The sequence below is a fragment of the Ovis canadensis genome, chromosome 25 (genome assembly GCF_042477335.2).
Source record: "Ovis canadensis isolate MfBH-ARS-UI-01 breed Bighorn chromosome 25, ARS-UI_OviCan_v2, whole genome shotgun sequence".
Taxonomy (NCBI): domain Eukaryota; kingdom Metazoa; phylum Chordata; class Mammalia; order Artiodactyla; family Bovidae; genus Ovis; species Ovis canadensis.
Window position 1 is genome coordinate 1,001,837 of NC_091269.1, and position 16,457 is coordinate 1,018,293.

Sequence of the window (16,457 nt, forward strand, 5' to 3'; positions counted from 1 at the left end):
TCAAGGTGGCAAGCCTCCTCGAGGTAAGAAGAGGCAGCCCAGCCACGTGCGGCTCAAGCCCTGCTTGGCTGGATCTGAGCGCGCCTCCAGTATGGCAGATCTCCAGCTCTGCTCAGAGGCCCGATCTGGCAGAGTTCCTGGTCTGAGGCTGCTCTGCCCTGGCCGAGCCTTGCCCTGACTTGCCTGGCTGCTAGGCTTCCTGCCATGGAAGGAGCAGGCTCCTTGAGCCTGGGAGATGCCACTGTCGCCTTCCTGACCTCAGCTCTGCTCCTGCCTTGCCTTTGCACCAGGCGTCCTTGGGGATGGCTTAGGGGCCGGTGGGTTGCACACTGCCAAGGGCTCCAGCAGGGAGAGCTCTGTCAGAGGCAAGGGAAGGGCAAGTGCAGGTCTCCTCCAGCGGTTGCTTGACAGCCCAGACTCAGCGCCGCACGGTGAGCACCAGGCTCCTTGGACCCCTGGCGGGGCTCTGGAGCCCCGCACACCTCGAGTCTGACTCCGTGGGCGCCCAGTAGCTGCCTCACACACGTAGGTTCCCTAGCGCTCTCCTCTCCAGCAGAGACGTGTGCAGGTGGTTGAGTCCTGCACCTGTGTGTCTGGGCTCCTGCCCACAGCCCCAGCTCAGGGGAAGCAGCCCCTGATCCTAGACCGTAAGGAGGGGCAGGGAGCCGGCGCCTGGAAGCCGAGTGAACAGCATGCGGGAATCGAGCTTCCTAGGGGGAAGACGAAGCAGCCCAGCCGCCTTAGGCTGCAAGCCCTGCTTGGGCGGAGTCGAGTGCGCCTCCAGGATGGCAGAGCTCCAGCTCTGCTCAGAGGCCCGATCTGGCAGAGTTCCTGGTGCGAGGCTGCTCTGCCCTGGGCAAACCTTGCCCAGACTTGCCTCGCTGCTAGGCTTCCTACCCAGGAAGGAGCAGCCTTTGCGAAGTTGGGAGACGCCACTGGCGCCTTCCTGGCCTCAGCTCCACTCCTGTATTGCCTTTGCACCTAGGCCCCAGGCGTCCTTTGGGAGGCCTTAGGGGCCGGTGGGTTCCACACTGCCAAGGGCTCCCATAGTGAGAGGTCTGTTCAAGGGAAGGGATGGGTATATTTGGAGTACAATCCTGTATCAGATGTGAGGCCCACACCTTCACCCTGAACGCTCACTCTGAACCCTCACCCCGAACCCTTACCCTCACCCACGCCCTCACCCTGAACCCTCACCCTCACCCTCTCCCTGAACCCTCACCCTCACCCTCTCCCTGAATCCTCACCCTCATCCTGAATCCTAACCCTCACCCTGAATCCTTACCCTCACCCTCATCCTGAACCCTCACACCTCACCCCTCACCCTAACAAGTTTGGAGGGCTGTTCCACGAACTCTAACCTTTACCCTACCCTAACCCGACCCCCATCCACATCCTAACCCTAACCCACATCATAGTCACGCCCTCAGCCCTATACTTACCCTTGAAGTACCTACCCGCATCTTCTTCATTTTTGACACTTCCCATGCATAACAAAAGACGAGGTTGTAAGGTTTCAAACATGGATCCAAGACCCATTATCCACATAAAAGGGATATAAATACTATGATCATATCATTTAAATCTCTTGCATCACCAAAATACCTCTCCACCACTTATCCAGTCGCCATTGATGGATCACATCTATCTCATACATTTTATAACTTAGCAATCAAATACGCACCAGGACTCTGGGTAATTATAGAGACAAGATTTATTTATACCATAAATATTTCAACAAATTCCACTTTCTACGATGAGTTCAATCTTCACAAAAGTAGGATGAACAGCACCTGTTTCCACTAGGATCCATAGAGCGTGAAAATCTTAATGATGACCACCAGAAAGGTCAGCACGGTTGATATCACAGATTTTTCAGTGTTCCAATACAAGTTCTACCCAAATCCATAAAGAAAGACATACGCATAGGAAACTACAAATTGAAAGCAAGTCTATTGAGATAAATATTGGACATCAATTGTATGAATCTTTAAGGCATAACTGCAGACATTCTTCAGACATTCTTCAAATTCATAGAATGACAACAAAGTATGGCTACGTACAATCCATTCGGTTTTATGAACCACTCATGAATAACCTCACAAGCCATTTGAAACCAGATGACAATTTCAAATAGCTTTGATCTACAAACAAGGCTGTAAGACAGAAAGTTAAAATCGAAATACATGAAGTAAATCCTCAATAGATATGAAAACATCCCATGGTAGTGAAGTCAATTAGCATTAGTTATTAGGGCTTTCATGCACAGACTCATCTCTGATCGATGTGATCCCAATTCATATTTGGCAAAAAATACGAAAGCTGATCTTAACAGTCATATTATTTTTCTTTGTACCCCTAAAAAGAAAAATGAACATGAAAAACTAAATTAAGCTTGGAGGCTCACATTTCCCAATCGGTATACAAAGCAACAGCATGTCAAACTTTCTAATTCACATATGCATTTAAATGAAATTGGATGAAATACCCCTAAATAAACACATACTTCTATGCCCAATGTTTCACAAGGCAGAAAACGCTCAATGAATGAAACTGAGAGGGTAACAGCCAGGAAGGCCAGGGGTCTCCAAAGGGAGGAAATGGGGTGCAAGTGTCAGACAGTTGTTATCTGTCACTTCCGAGGCAGGAGGAAACAAGCTGTTATCTTTTTTCCCCTTCTTGATACAAATTTAAACAGAGATTTTCTCTTACAATTCTGTGTTGCTATAATGACACCTGGTTCCGCCTGAACTTCACTTTTCTCATACTTTGAGCTGACCAAGGCATTTTTCTCATGGAAAGGTTTGCCTTAAGCTATGTGAATGTACTATGTATTTACCCTAGACTCTATCTTCAAGTAGGTTCTGCCTAAAGGCTCAGAACTGACTTGACAAACCAATATGCTTTACTCATACATGGCTCTCCTGATCTATGTGAATGAAGCTATCCATTTGCTCATATCAATCGTTTTATGGCCCAGGATGACTCACCTGGTGCCACGGTCATCTCCATATATCTTGTGGGTGAGGGGTCTGCTGCCATTCCTTTCTCTAATGAGTAGACTGCTAGTAGCTAGATAACATCCAGCCAAAGATGAGTAGGGGGGCACTCTTTCTGCCCCCTTCTGATGTCTATGTCAGAAGCTTTCTCTCTTTTATACTTTAATAAAACGTTGGGACACAAAAGCTCTGACTGATCAAGCCTCATCACTGGCCCCGGGTTGAATTCTTCCTCTAAGGAGCCCAAGAATTCAAGCATCTTTCATGGTTAGACAACAACCTTTCCAAACAATGGTCTTTTCAAAAAAAAAAAAAATGATGATAAGTGATGAGTATGCATATGTCTACGAATGAAATGGGACCTATATGTCAAACCACATAAAAATATATCTTCCCTCAACATACATATAACACAACCAGGCCTTCACATGCATCGATTCTCCAACTATCAAGTCATACAAATATGGATGTAAAATATCACAATACATTCCAAAGTTTAAAAGTGATGGATATTGACTTTCGCCCGCTGGTGCTTCTTTTTATGTCATCTCCATTATATTAGCTATGACAACGAATCATGTGCTGTGCGAAGTCACTTACATTGTGTCCAACTCCTTGGGATCATATGGACTAGGCCCCACCAGGCTCCTCTCTCCATGAGATTCTCTAGGCAAAGATACTGGAGGGGGTTGCCATGCTCTCCCTCAGGAGATCTTCCTGCCCCAGGGATGGAATCCATACCTCCCATGTCTCCTGCATGGGTATGTTCTGCATGTTCTTTACCATTAGAACCACCTGGGAAGCCCCAAGACACATGAACATCAGTGGATTTGGGGATCCACGGGGCATATACAGAACCATTCCTCCAACAAAACTGAAGAATGACTTTAAAATCTCAAACAAAACATGAGTATATGTGTTCACAAACTTCATGGAGCAAGGGTTTCTTCGATCTGAAAACTGGCATCGATGAAGGACTGTGTGAAGAATACTTCAAAGTCTATTTGGCAAACACAGCCTACGTTGGCTATATTTAGTCCTCAGTTGAATGGAATGTCATGAGTACTGGTCATTTCAAATAAGTAGCCTATGACGCTGTTTACACTTATTGGGACGCGTGGTATACCACATTCACACATTTCAGTAGCATTGGTGCAAAAACGATACATTTCTCAGGGGAAGCTTCTACATGGACTCCTGGGATCAGAGCTCTAACTCATACACACATACTTTTCCTTTTAAAATGATCCTGCATGATAAGCAAACAAAACACTGGATGAACACCTAGACGGTGAGCTCTGTACTAAATGATTTTAAAGCCAGTAGATGGAATGAGCTGATGAGGAAGACTACAAACGAGTCATCTTCTTCAACTTGGTCAAACTGCTCATAGTCATACAAGTGAATGAAAAGTTGAGCCTGTTGTCATTAAATCTGTTTAAAAGAAATAGAATAATAAAACAAATTAGTAAATCTTATTTTCTTAATAAACATTGTATTATTTCTGCACAGCTTTGTTACTGGCATGAATAGAATATCTACAATAATAACTTGTCACAGTGAAATGGATTCACATTCGATATCGATTCACATCTATAATTGATGCCATAGCTGTTTGATACTATTGCTTGAATGAATGCAACTTATGTGACTTCACAAACTACAAACACGACTAACATAATAGGTATTAAAAAACCTTGAGTGACATGAGCGTGAAGACTTAGTAGAGTTGCTCTCAAGAATAATGATACTATTATTCGCTCTAGCCATAGTACTGGAATCTGTACATTAACACCCCTGCAAAACAAAAGGAAAGGATAGAATAATAATAAAGGAACTTCATAACTATATTCCTACTGTAAACATTCAACACTATGTTTTCTTTTAAACTGACTTTCATATTTGGTCTACTGTAACCTCTTCTGTGTTCATTTTATGCTAAACTTATTGCTAACAGTAAAATTACCATACGAGCTCTAATTAATTTTTTTTTTTACTTGCAAAGCTACTGATAGAACCAAAGGCCAATATCTACATCAAACAGGAGAAACGGAATGGAAACTGTAAACAATTTTATGGAAGAACATTTCCGTGCTCCTATTCAGTCAAATGGGCATTCAAAAGGATGTGATTTTTCTGAAAGTTTATTTCAGAAACTTGGAATTGGATGACTGCAAACAATAAAACTAACAATATATTGATACATAATATTAATAATATACAGTGGGTCATTCTTTTTTTATTCTGCCACAGCTAACAGACAGAAAGTCAGTTGTCATAACTACTACTAACATAAGACCCTCACCGATAAGTGAAGATATATAGGAAAATCCATAATAGCTCTAAAAACCATCAAAGATAAAATGGTAATTAAAAAATACACTGACAGTTTAGCTGGTATAAGAAACAGGATGATTATGAAAGCAAAGCCAACAATCATGGATAGGCCATGGAAGCCCGTGGCTGTCACCAGTGTTGACTTATATCCTTCATCTGAGGTTGTTAAAAGCGCTTGGTAAAATCCAGAGGTTTGCAGCAGTGGTAACCTCCTGAACAGACTGAAATAAAAAGGGTTTCCAGAATATCCTGATGATTTCCATCTACTAGGCTGTGATGAGCTCAAGCAATGCATACTCCAGAGGACAGAAGACAGACAGGTTGGGAACACGTCTACTGCACTTACGGAGAAAGGGAATGTTGCTGCTCAGCCTAGTACAAGTGTAGAAGCAACACCTTGGTGATTCGACCTTTAAAGACTCGATACATATGAGAACGACTGGTATGAATAAACCTTCAGAAGTGCTTTCTCAGACCTCCTCCCATCATAAGCACAAGCATAATGAAAACGCTGAGTTTTCATGGTCTCACCCAAAATAAGACTCACTTATGGCTTTGCTTTGAGAATAGTTGAACTACTCATTGTTCAAGAGAAATGATCCTTTCTTCTCTGAAGATTTGTGAATCATTCACAGGGTGTGGTGAATAAACTACTTAAGGGTCTAATACATAAAAATGCAATAGGCTAAGCACAGAGATGTTTTTCTCCCTTTCTCAAAGGATGGAACATTTTGTATTTGCACTGATTTTATGTCTTGACTTCATGTACAATTATATACTGATTTTTTTAGTTGACATACAATAGGACTAAAAATATTGATATAATACTGATAACTCATGTTGGTATGTGTGGTTGTCACATAGGATTCACAGGAGATTTAAATTCACAGTTGTCAACATAAAGGATGAATGCTATTTAGCTTCTTCGTGAATCTAGACCACGAATGAAGAGTTTTCCTCAACATATTTCACTGAGAGAAATACAAGGATGATAGGCATAATACTATGCTTCGACTCATGGATATCTAAGCATTGCTCACAATACAGATCTGATTTTCAACATCAGGGTTCTTTCAGTGTCCTTGAACAGCATTTGTTTTTCTGTATACAGAAGAAAAAACTCATGAGTATCAAACTGGTTCACATAAAACATGTGTATGAATTGTTATCTTCCTGAACCAGGGATCAAACCCACATCACTTCCCCCTCCTGCACTGGTAGGCAGATTTTTTATTTATCAACTGTGCCACCTAGGAATCGACATACATTTCAAGGACCACTGCCATCAGCTTCTACTGTTCATGACCAAAGTAGGAGAAACAACATTGGAAGAAGTACTCATAAGGGTACTCATAGGAAGTACTCATAAGTCAAGGAACTGTTATACTGGGTACTCTCGTTGTTACTGGGACAAGTCAGTTCCTCCGATGATGATGGGTATAACTGAAAAATTATTACAAATGCATGGGCTGCGATGTCTACGTGATAAATGTGTTCCTCTTATACTATTGCTTCAGGGATGCCTACTTCAGCATGAAGGAATGCACTTCAAGGGATGCCCGCTATTCCAGCTCAAGCAACAGATAGTGAAGTGCAGATCATTGTCCTTTGTTGAAAATAATCAGCACTTTGTCAACATAGGGAACATGCCAGAGGGACCCTTGGGATGGAACTCTAAAAACAGGTTGGGCCCTCTTTTTGCCAAGCCCTGCGATAAAATACAAATCAGAAAAAGAAAAATAGCATCGGTTTTGTCAGGACTTCCTCATCTTTTCTTTCTCGGTAGCAGGAAGCAGACATTGAGGCCAGAGGACTGCAGGATTTCATTGTGAACTAACGTTGGGTGGGGTGGAAGCTCATCACTCTAGTAAGAATGTGGTTCAATAAAATGGAATTTCATTCACTTCATGGACATAGAGTTCTATAATCCTTCATTAAGGAATTCAATAAGCTATATTTCCTTACACCTTCACAATCTCTTGGTTTACGAGAACATCAATTGCTAGTCCAGCACTTATACAATGAGTGTTACAGGTAGTATGAATGTATAAATGATGATGAGCAATGACAGGAAGTTTATTTAATCTCTGTTTGAATTCTTGATTTTTTATATAATTTTTTATAATATCCTTACAGATGTGAATATTTTACTGACATGTATAAATACACGTTGAGTAGTGCTATGATAACTCATAGTGTTGGCACAATAAATATCATGGTTACTATGTGCTTTTCATATATTCCTTTTGAGATTCTCTTCCATTATACATTATCATAAGATATTTAATAGTTTCCTAAACTGTACAGTAGGTCCTTGTGGCTTCTTTTATATATAGTAATGTACTTGTTAATAATTCAAACAAAAACTGGTACACAAATACTCATAGTGACATTCACAATAGCTCAAAGGTAGAACTCATTCAAGTGTCCGTTGGTGGGAGACTGAATATGCAACACAAGGTATATTCAGAAGCTTGAACGGTATTCCACCATACGAAAAAGTACATTAAATGGTGCTGCCACTCTGCAAGACATTACAGAAATGACTCCAAAACAAACACATGGAATAAATACATAGTTCGATTCCAATTCAAGCTATGTACCCAAAAGGATTGGGAAAGGGGGCTGAAAAAATGGATACTTCTTCCGTCATACTCACAACAGCATGATTCACACTGGCAAACAAACAGAAGTGATCTAAGTGTCCATGGCAGCCAATTCCATAAACAAACTGTGGTATACACACAATGGAATCTGATTCGGCCCTTCAAAGTCAGTAATTCTGACAATGCGACAATGTGGACAAACCTTATGGTCATTAGATCATGTGAAATAAACCAGACCAAGAAAAGACAAACGTTCTGTGATTCCACTCATATGAGATATCCAAACAAGTCAAATCTGTCAGAAATAGCAGAGAGTGATTCCGACCGATCGAAAAGAGTTCATGTTTCATGGACCTCAGTTTCCCTTGGAAAAACTGACTTCCCGTGATATCTCCAAAACCAATTAGACAAATAATTGGAAGCTATATCCAGTCAAATGAATGTAGACATAATGTTATATACAGTGTACACCAAACTCACTCAAACTTCTTAACAGACAAAAGGCAAAACTGTATCTATGGTACCTCAGCTTAGCTTAAAACTGTATCTACAGTACCTCACTTCTGCTTATAAAATTTAACAACAACAACAACAACACACTAAAGTCTATCCAAAAAAGGATATAAAACATATATAACATTAACTTTAAAGAATTAGACATTTAAACTGTGAAAAACCTTATTCACAAAACTTAAACACAAGCCACAGGAAAATATATTTATAAAATACATATCTGATAAAGGATTGTACTCCAAATATACCAAAAAATCTAGAACAATCTCATAAAAAATGTATACACCTAAACACCTGGCCTACAAAAATATAAAGATAGCAAATAAGCCTATCAAAAAGACTCAAAATCACATATCATTAGGAAATTACAAACTAAAATAACAGTGAGGTAGCACTGCACACCTATTAGATCCAGTAAACTCAAAAAAAAAAAACGGGGGTAGGGCACAACTTCTCCGGTGGCTCAGTGGTAAAGAATCTGCCTGACAATGCAAGACACTCTAGTTTGATCCCTTACCCCAGAAGATCCCACATGCCACAGAGAAACATAGCTGGATTTTTCCACAGCTAAACAAAGCTCACCTGTGACCTGAATACTATATGGCTAGCACTTACTAAACAGCTTTGAAAACGTCCAGACAAAAAGTATCACATGATTATATACAACAGCTCTACTTGTAATAACTAAAAACTTTCAAATATCAGGATGTCTTCAGTAGATGACAGTGTAAACAAATGGGGATACATCCAAAGTGAAGGGGAGCAAATGCTACCACAAAATATACCACCTCAGCATGAGAATTAGTGGGACCCAATTAACTTTTTTTTTTAGAGGACACATGATCATCTCTGAAACCCAAGTTCAAGACAGCCCTTCTGTGAGTCACATTTACCAGAGAAATCTCATTTCAAAGGAATCCTCTCTATATGCCAGATAGAAGGATGAGACACAGTCTTTTGAAACTCTTTTTTCTTTTCTATCGATAGGGAAAGCTAAGCCGTAAATCTGCACAACAACCATACCCTTCCTTTCCTTTGGTTGTATCTGTAAAATATTTGTTTCTTTTTTAATTTGGCTGCGCCAGGTCAACCTTCATTGAGGTAAGCCAGATATTTAGCTACAACATGCAAATTCTCCTTTGTGGCATGGGAGATCTAGCTCTTGGATCAGGGAATGAACCTGGGCCTCCTTCTTTGGGAGTGTCCAGTCTCAGCCACTGGACCACCAGAAAGTGCCTGTTTTGTTTTCAGATGAAGATGGAATCTAAGGTGATATCTTGGGCCATTTCAGTCACTGACTCAGTTTCCTGAGTTTCTCCAAAGCACGCACAAGGTGCACATTATTAAACTGGTTTGCAAAACAAGAAAAGGTTGTCTGCTACAACACTGTATGCTTACAAATATCTAAATGGTAAATGGCATATTATTTATTTTTAATTACTATGGGGGGGGGAGAAAGAATGCAGGATTCATACATGTTACCACATGAATAAATATTAAAACCATCTTCAGTGAAAAAGAAATCCACATAGAAAAGGCCACCCAGAACCCTTATTCACCATGTCTGCTTTCAATCCATCAAGTTTGTCCAAATAACTGAAAATCTCAGTAACACTCTAAATAAAGAAAAAAGGATGACGATGGAAACAAAAGATATATTCATACACTTGAACAATTGCTAAAAGTGGAAGTGGGGCAGTGGATTACATTATAATGTAGGTACCATATGATTTCCTGATTTTGGAGATTATGTGCTGGTTCTGCAGAAGGTACCCATTTTGGATAAAACACATAGAGTATTTTAGATGATGTGGCAAATGCTAGCACTTGTTCCCATTGCTAGGCATTTTCTGTACATTTTAAATGACTGGAAAGTATACTAGGTTTCAAAACAACCATGTCAATACCACAAAAGAAATTTAGAGCAGACAGGCAGGAAACTTTCTGATACAGGCCAAGACTTACCCAGATGAAGTTCAAGGGAAGCTGCGATGCTCACTGCCCGTGAAGGAGTCCACGTGGAATGAAGAAGTAGTGTGGGAAGTCTATTAGTAACCACCATGTCTTGGGTCCTCTGGATGACCTACTGCAGGAGAAACAGATCTTACAGATAAAATGTTCCACATCACTTCACAAAAAGTTGTTAGACTACATTCAGTAAAGCTGAATCATTTTGGATTAATTTACAATCATAAAATACTACCCTTTACAGTCCAAAAATCACTTGCATTTCTATACACTAATAACAATCAGAAAAAAATATTAAGAAAATCCCACTTAAATAAAACATCTAGCAACAAACTTAATCAAGAACATAAAAAACCAGTAGTCAGAAAACTAGAAGGCACTGATAAAGAAACCAAAGAAAATACAAACACACAGAAAATTATTCCACGCTCATGCACTGGAACAATGAGGAATTAAAAGGTCCATTCCAACCAAAGTCATCAACAAATACACGGACTGCAATCACAAAATAATATTCAATGGCATTTTTCACAGAAATAGAAATATTCCTAATATTAGGCTGCTACTGTTGAACAGGACCTTAAACGGCCAAAAAGACTCTGAGAAAGAGGAACACAGCTGGAGGCATCTTCCTATCCCTCTTCAAACTACATCACGGAGCTGTAGTGACCACCACAGTGAGGAACTGGCAGGAACACAGACACATGGACTCCAGGAGAGAATAGAGAGCCCAGAAACGAACCCACCTGTACATGGTCAGTTCCTGAAAATCAAACCAGGAACGAGCGAAGAGGAAAGGACAGTCTTCTCAAGAAACAGTGACAGGAAAATGGCCACCTACACGGAAGAACATCAGTGTTCATCCTCTACATCATCTAAGGCAAATCTAACTGAAAACCCACCGCTTTGCACACGGAGCTCTTTCCCCCTGAGTCCTCTGAGATGGACCTCCAGTCAGCCCTCAGCTGGACACAGGAAACGTCTACTCCATCCTCATTTTTCGCTCTTGCAGCGCCTCCCTGCTGGTGGGCACTGAGGCAACCCTGCTCCTCTCAGCCTGGATGCAGCCCTGTTATCCAGAAGCCTGAGCCCCGATGGTCCTGAGGAGACAAAGCTCCCGCCAGCTGCTCACGGAGCAGAGTCTAAAGGCAAAGCGTCCTGCGCCCGCGGGTCAGAGGGGCCTTTGGCGCCCCCTGCGGGCCACAAGAGAAGAGCGGGCAGCCCGGTGCTCACAGACCTCAGAGGGCTCACCCAGAAGCAGCTCTGCTGCGAGCACTCAGACTGGAAGCCCAAACTGAAATGGAGCAGAATAGCTCCATGACCCTCCGCAAAACATGGCTAAGGAACAATCAGAGCCTGCATGGAATGCAGCCATAAAAAGGAACACATTTGAGTTTGTTCTAATAAAGGGGAGGGAAGTCAGTCAAAGAGAGAAAAACATGGAATCTAGAAGGATGGTACTGACGAGTCTGTTCACAGAGCAGCAATGGAGGTGCAGACATAGAGAACAGACTTACAGACGAGGGTGGGGAACAAGAGGGAGAGGGTGAGATGAATGGAGAGAGCAGCATGGATGCAGGTACACCTACATTTGTAAATAGACAACCAATGGGAATTTGCTGTATGATTCAGGGAACTCAAACTGGGGCTCAGTAGTAACCTGGAGAGGTGGGAATGCGTGCGAGGTGGGAGGGAGATTCAAGAGCAAGAGGACATAGGTACACCTATGGTTAATTCATGTGGATGTATGACAAATCAAACCAATATTGTAAAGCAATGATCAATCAACTAAAAGAAATAACTTTAAAAAAATATGAACATAAACACAAACTTTGCAACAAGGTAACTCCATTTAAAAAACTATAGAATTTTAGAAAACTGCAAAAGTTCTACATGACCGTTGGTCTGGTGATCAGGTCTAACATACACAAAACAAGCCAACTTACCAAATTATGAATATAAATTATTTAAAACATTGCCTTTTATCATTTCATACATTTACCCTGTGGAGGACCTTACTCGAGAGAACCAAAAACAAACTGTTAAATGAACCACGGACCACCCACCCTGGCCAGGCAACAGAGAAAAGAAAACACTTGCAGGAATCATCTTACAACAGGAGGTCCTGGGAAGGAACAAGGAACGAACAAGCTACCACCAACCAGAATTCTGGAGAGGTCAGGAGATGGGAGGCTCCAGTTCAGAGGTCCTACCAACCTCCCAGGATCCACTTCGCTGGAATCCATCTCAGCTGAGTGATGCGTGTGCCCCCAAGAAGGATCCCAATTCAGAATGCCTGGCAAGAGACAAACCAGAAATGAGCCCGATGACCATAAAACCTGAGACTGTGAGCCACGTGACAGAGTGGTTCTCTCCGTTTCCCTCACCCTCCTGCCCTCCACCCTGGCAGCCCTTCCCAATAAAGCCTCTCGCTTGGACAGCACTCCTCTCCTCAGACAACTCATTGCCCAGTGTCAGACAAGAACTCACTCTCAAGCCCTGAAAGGGATCCCCCTTCCTTCATCAAAAGCAATATCCAGGAGAAAATATCTTCAAAACGCTATCTTGCAGAGAAGGAAATCAGAGAAGGCAATGGCAGCCCACTCCAGTACCATTGCCTGGAGAATCCCACGGACAGAGGAGCCTGGTAGGCTGCAACCCCGGGGTCACTAAGAGACGGACACGACTTCACTGAGTGGCTTCACTTTCACTTTTCACTTTCATGCACTGGAGAAGGACATGGCAACCCACTCCAGTGTTCTTGCCTGGAGAATCCCAGGGACAGAGGAGCCTGGTAGGCTGCTGTCTATGGGATCGCGCAGAGTCAGGCACGACTGAAGCGACGCAGCAGCAGCAGCAGCAGCAGCAGCAGCAGCAGCAGCAGCAGCAGCAGCAGCAGAGAAGGAAATGGCACCACCTGCAGTACTCTGGTCTCAGAAATCCCAGGGACAGAGGAGCTTGGTGGGCTACAGTCCAAAAGCAGGGCATTTCTGATGGGAGGAAACAGTCCCAGGGAAGCTGAGCTGCTCACCAAAGGCCCCAGAGCTTTGGATAGCACACCAGAGCTGGGGCTGAGGATTCCCAGCTGCCATGCCTCTTGATCCTGGCCTCTTTCACTAGATACATGTGTGGAAAACTAGTCTAAAATATGCCCTGGTGGTTCCATAGTAAAGAATCCACCCCCCGGTGCTGGAGATGCATGTGCGATCCCTAGGATGGGAAGATCCCACATCCTATGGAGCCCGTGTGCCACAACAGCCGAGCGAGCCTGTGCTCTAGATCCTGGAAGCCACGATGCCGAGTTCACATGCTGCAGCCACTGAAGCCCGTGAGCCTGTGCCCCTCAACAAGAGGAGACACTGCAGTGAGAAGCCTGCAAACCACTAGTTATGGCCCATGCTCACCAAAACTAGAGAAAAGCCCACACACAAAGAGGCAACACAGCCAACAATCAATAAAACTGTTTTCCTAAAACAATGCATATCTGACAAAGAAACTGTATTCGAATTGTCCAAGAACACTAGAGCAAACAAGCCCATTCATAATTGGTAGCGACTGAAATAGACACCTGGCCACTGAGGGTATACTGATAGTAAACTATCATACAAAAACATACTCAAGATACTGGTGCAATGCATGCAGAGCCCCCTTTGAAAGACAATCTGACAGTTTTTTTTTCAGTAACCACGTGGGACAAGCACTGAATTCTGTGTATGACAAGCGGTGGAAGCCAGGTATCTTACCATTGGAATGCAAAGTTACAGATAAACAAAAGGAAACGTTACAATGTCCATGTCGTGGTGGATCAGGTTGGAGACATCACAAATTACCTTTAACTGAATATGTTCAAAGGTGAGCTGGAATACATGTATATATATATATATATATATATATATCCATGTATTGTCAGCTGAGCATATTGAGCTCCTACATGTATGTTTTAAATATCATTCTCTAATAAAAGGGAACAGGAAACATCTCCAATGGCCCGGTGGTAAAGAATCTGCCTACCGATGCAGGGAACACGGGTTCAATTCCTGTGTAGGAGATTCCACACGCCCAGGGGCAATGAAGCCCTTGAACAGCTCTTGAAGTTTGCATGCTCCAGAGCCCAAGTTCTGCAAACAGAGAAAGCACTGCAATGAGAAGCCATGGCACAGCAACTAGAGGGTAGCCTCTGCTCACTACAACTAGACAAACGAGCAATAAAGACCCAGCACAGTCAAAAATAATGTAATGTTTAAAAAAAGGACAGTTCTTTGAAGAAATGACTGAGACTAGGGGTGAGACTGTAAATATATGAGACAGGGTCATCTTAAATTATGAGAAATTAAAGAAACTAAAGACAACTATCAAGCTGTCCAAACTGATACAAATGAATGATGACACAGTGTTATCTGTATACACCAGCAAATAACAATCTGAAAAGGAATTTAAACAAACGATTCCCTTTCAGTCATGTCAACATTAATAAAAGACTTTGCTATGGACAGAATGAGGATAACAAGACTGGCACACTGGAAATGATACATGATTGCTGAAAAATACCCTAAAGACATGGACAGATATGCCATAGCGATGAAAAGGCTTCAGTTGGCAATACCATGGAATGCATCTTCAATCTGAAATGAAGATTCAATATGAATTTCAAAAGGCTGAAAGGTGGTTGCTAAACCACAAAAGATGCCAGCATTCTTGGACTCCAGAGGAGAATTCAATCCAGGGCAAGTGACGAAGCTTGATGGCTCAGAGGTTTTCTGTTAAAAAGTTTTATTAAAATATAAAAGAGATCGAGAGAGCTGCTGACGTAGACAGTAAAAGGGGGAAGAGTACCCCCTGCTAGTCTTTAGCCAGATGTTATAGAGCCACTAGCAGTCTGCTAATGAAAGAAAGACAATGTGTCAGAGAATGGCACCAGGCCCCTCACCCACAGCATGCATTGAGATAACATTGGCAGCAGATGAGTCATCCCAGGCCATAAAATGATGGACATGAATCTTGAAGAAAGGCAGATTTCCAAGCAAATATATAGTTTCATTCACATAGATTAAGAGAACAAGGTATGAGTAAAACATACTGGTTTGTCAAGTTTTTTCTGAGCCTTTAGGGGAAACTGACCTGAAGACAGAGCCTTGGGTAAATACATAGTACATTAGCATACCTTAAGACAAACATTTCCATAAGAAAAATGCATTGCTTAGTTCAAGGTTTGAGGAAAGTTAAATTCAGGTGGAGCCAGGAGTGGTCATGGCAACACAGAAATTTCTGAGAAACCTTTTAAATTTGTATCAACATGGAGAAAAAAAAATGCAGCACTCTTTTGTCTCCTCCGGCCTCTTAAGAGAGAGAAAAAAACGTCTGACACTTGCAGTCTATTTTCTCTGTCTGGAGACCCCTGGTCTTCCTGCCTGTTATCCTCTCCAGGCCTGTAGGAAGCAATACACTAGGCTGCTTGGGAAAACCGCGCGGGTCTGAGCTTTATGCAAAGGGGTAAAGCAGTAAAACCCTTGGCCCCAAAGGCGAGGCTTTTCTGCGACCGCCATTTTAGTCGGCTCCGAGACTGCAAACAAAGAGGGCAGAATACATGGTTCCCTGCTCCGCCCAGTCCGAGTTCCCTTACCTGTGGCCCACAGCCCTGCGCTCTGCTCGCTGGATGCCAATCGACGGGGACCCAGGAGCCCACGAAACGAGCATTCCCAGCTGCAATGGCGAGCCCTGAGAGCCCTGGCCCCCGACGCGCCGCCATGTTCATCCCGCCCCAGACCCGCTCACGTGAGCCGCGCTCCTGACCAGCAGCCCAGGCTCGCCCCGCCCCCGACGCGCTCACGGTGCGCCCCACCCCCACGCCCCCTTCCAGGACAGGCCCGCGGGACCGCGACTGCCTCCAGGTGAAACACAAGGACAAGCAAATCCACCCCACCGAGACAATCCAAGCTTTTTCTCAGCTGATCTGTCTATGATTTAGGGATAAAACTATGACTATAGAAAGCAAAGATGACCTAGGACAGCCATGATAGTCTATAGAGCCAGACCC

General features: G+C 42.9%; 1 long non-coding RNA gene across 2 annotated transcripts; it reads right to left on the reverse strand.

Annotated features, from left to right (window-relative positions):
* Positions 1-1,699: 1,699 nt before the first annotated feature.
* On the reverse strand, positions 1,700-16,199 carry LOC138430383 (uncharacterized). 2 transcript variants are annotated; one of them, XR_011253141.1, is made up of 5 exons: positions 16,044-16,199; positions 14,435-14,541; positions 12,586-12,719; positions 10,421-10,541; positions 1,700-4,433 (listed from the first exon to the last, which is right to left on the reverse strand). It is a non-coding gene; the product is annotated as an uncharacterized lncRNA (long non-coding RNA). The 2 variants fall into 2 exon arrangements; XR_011253140.1 differs by lacking the exon at positions 14,435-14,541.
* Positions 16,200-16,457: the final 258 nt, after the last annotated feature.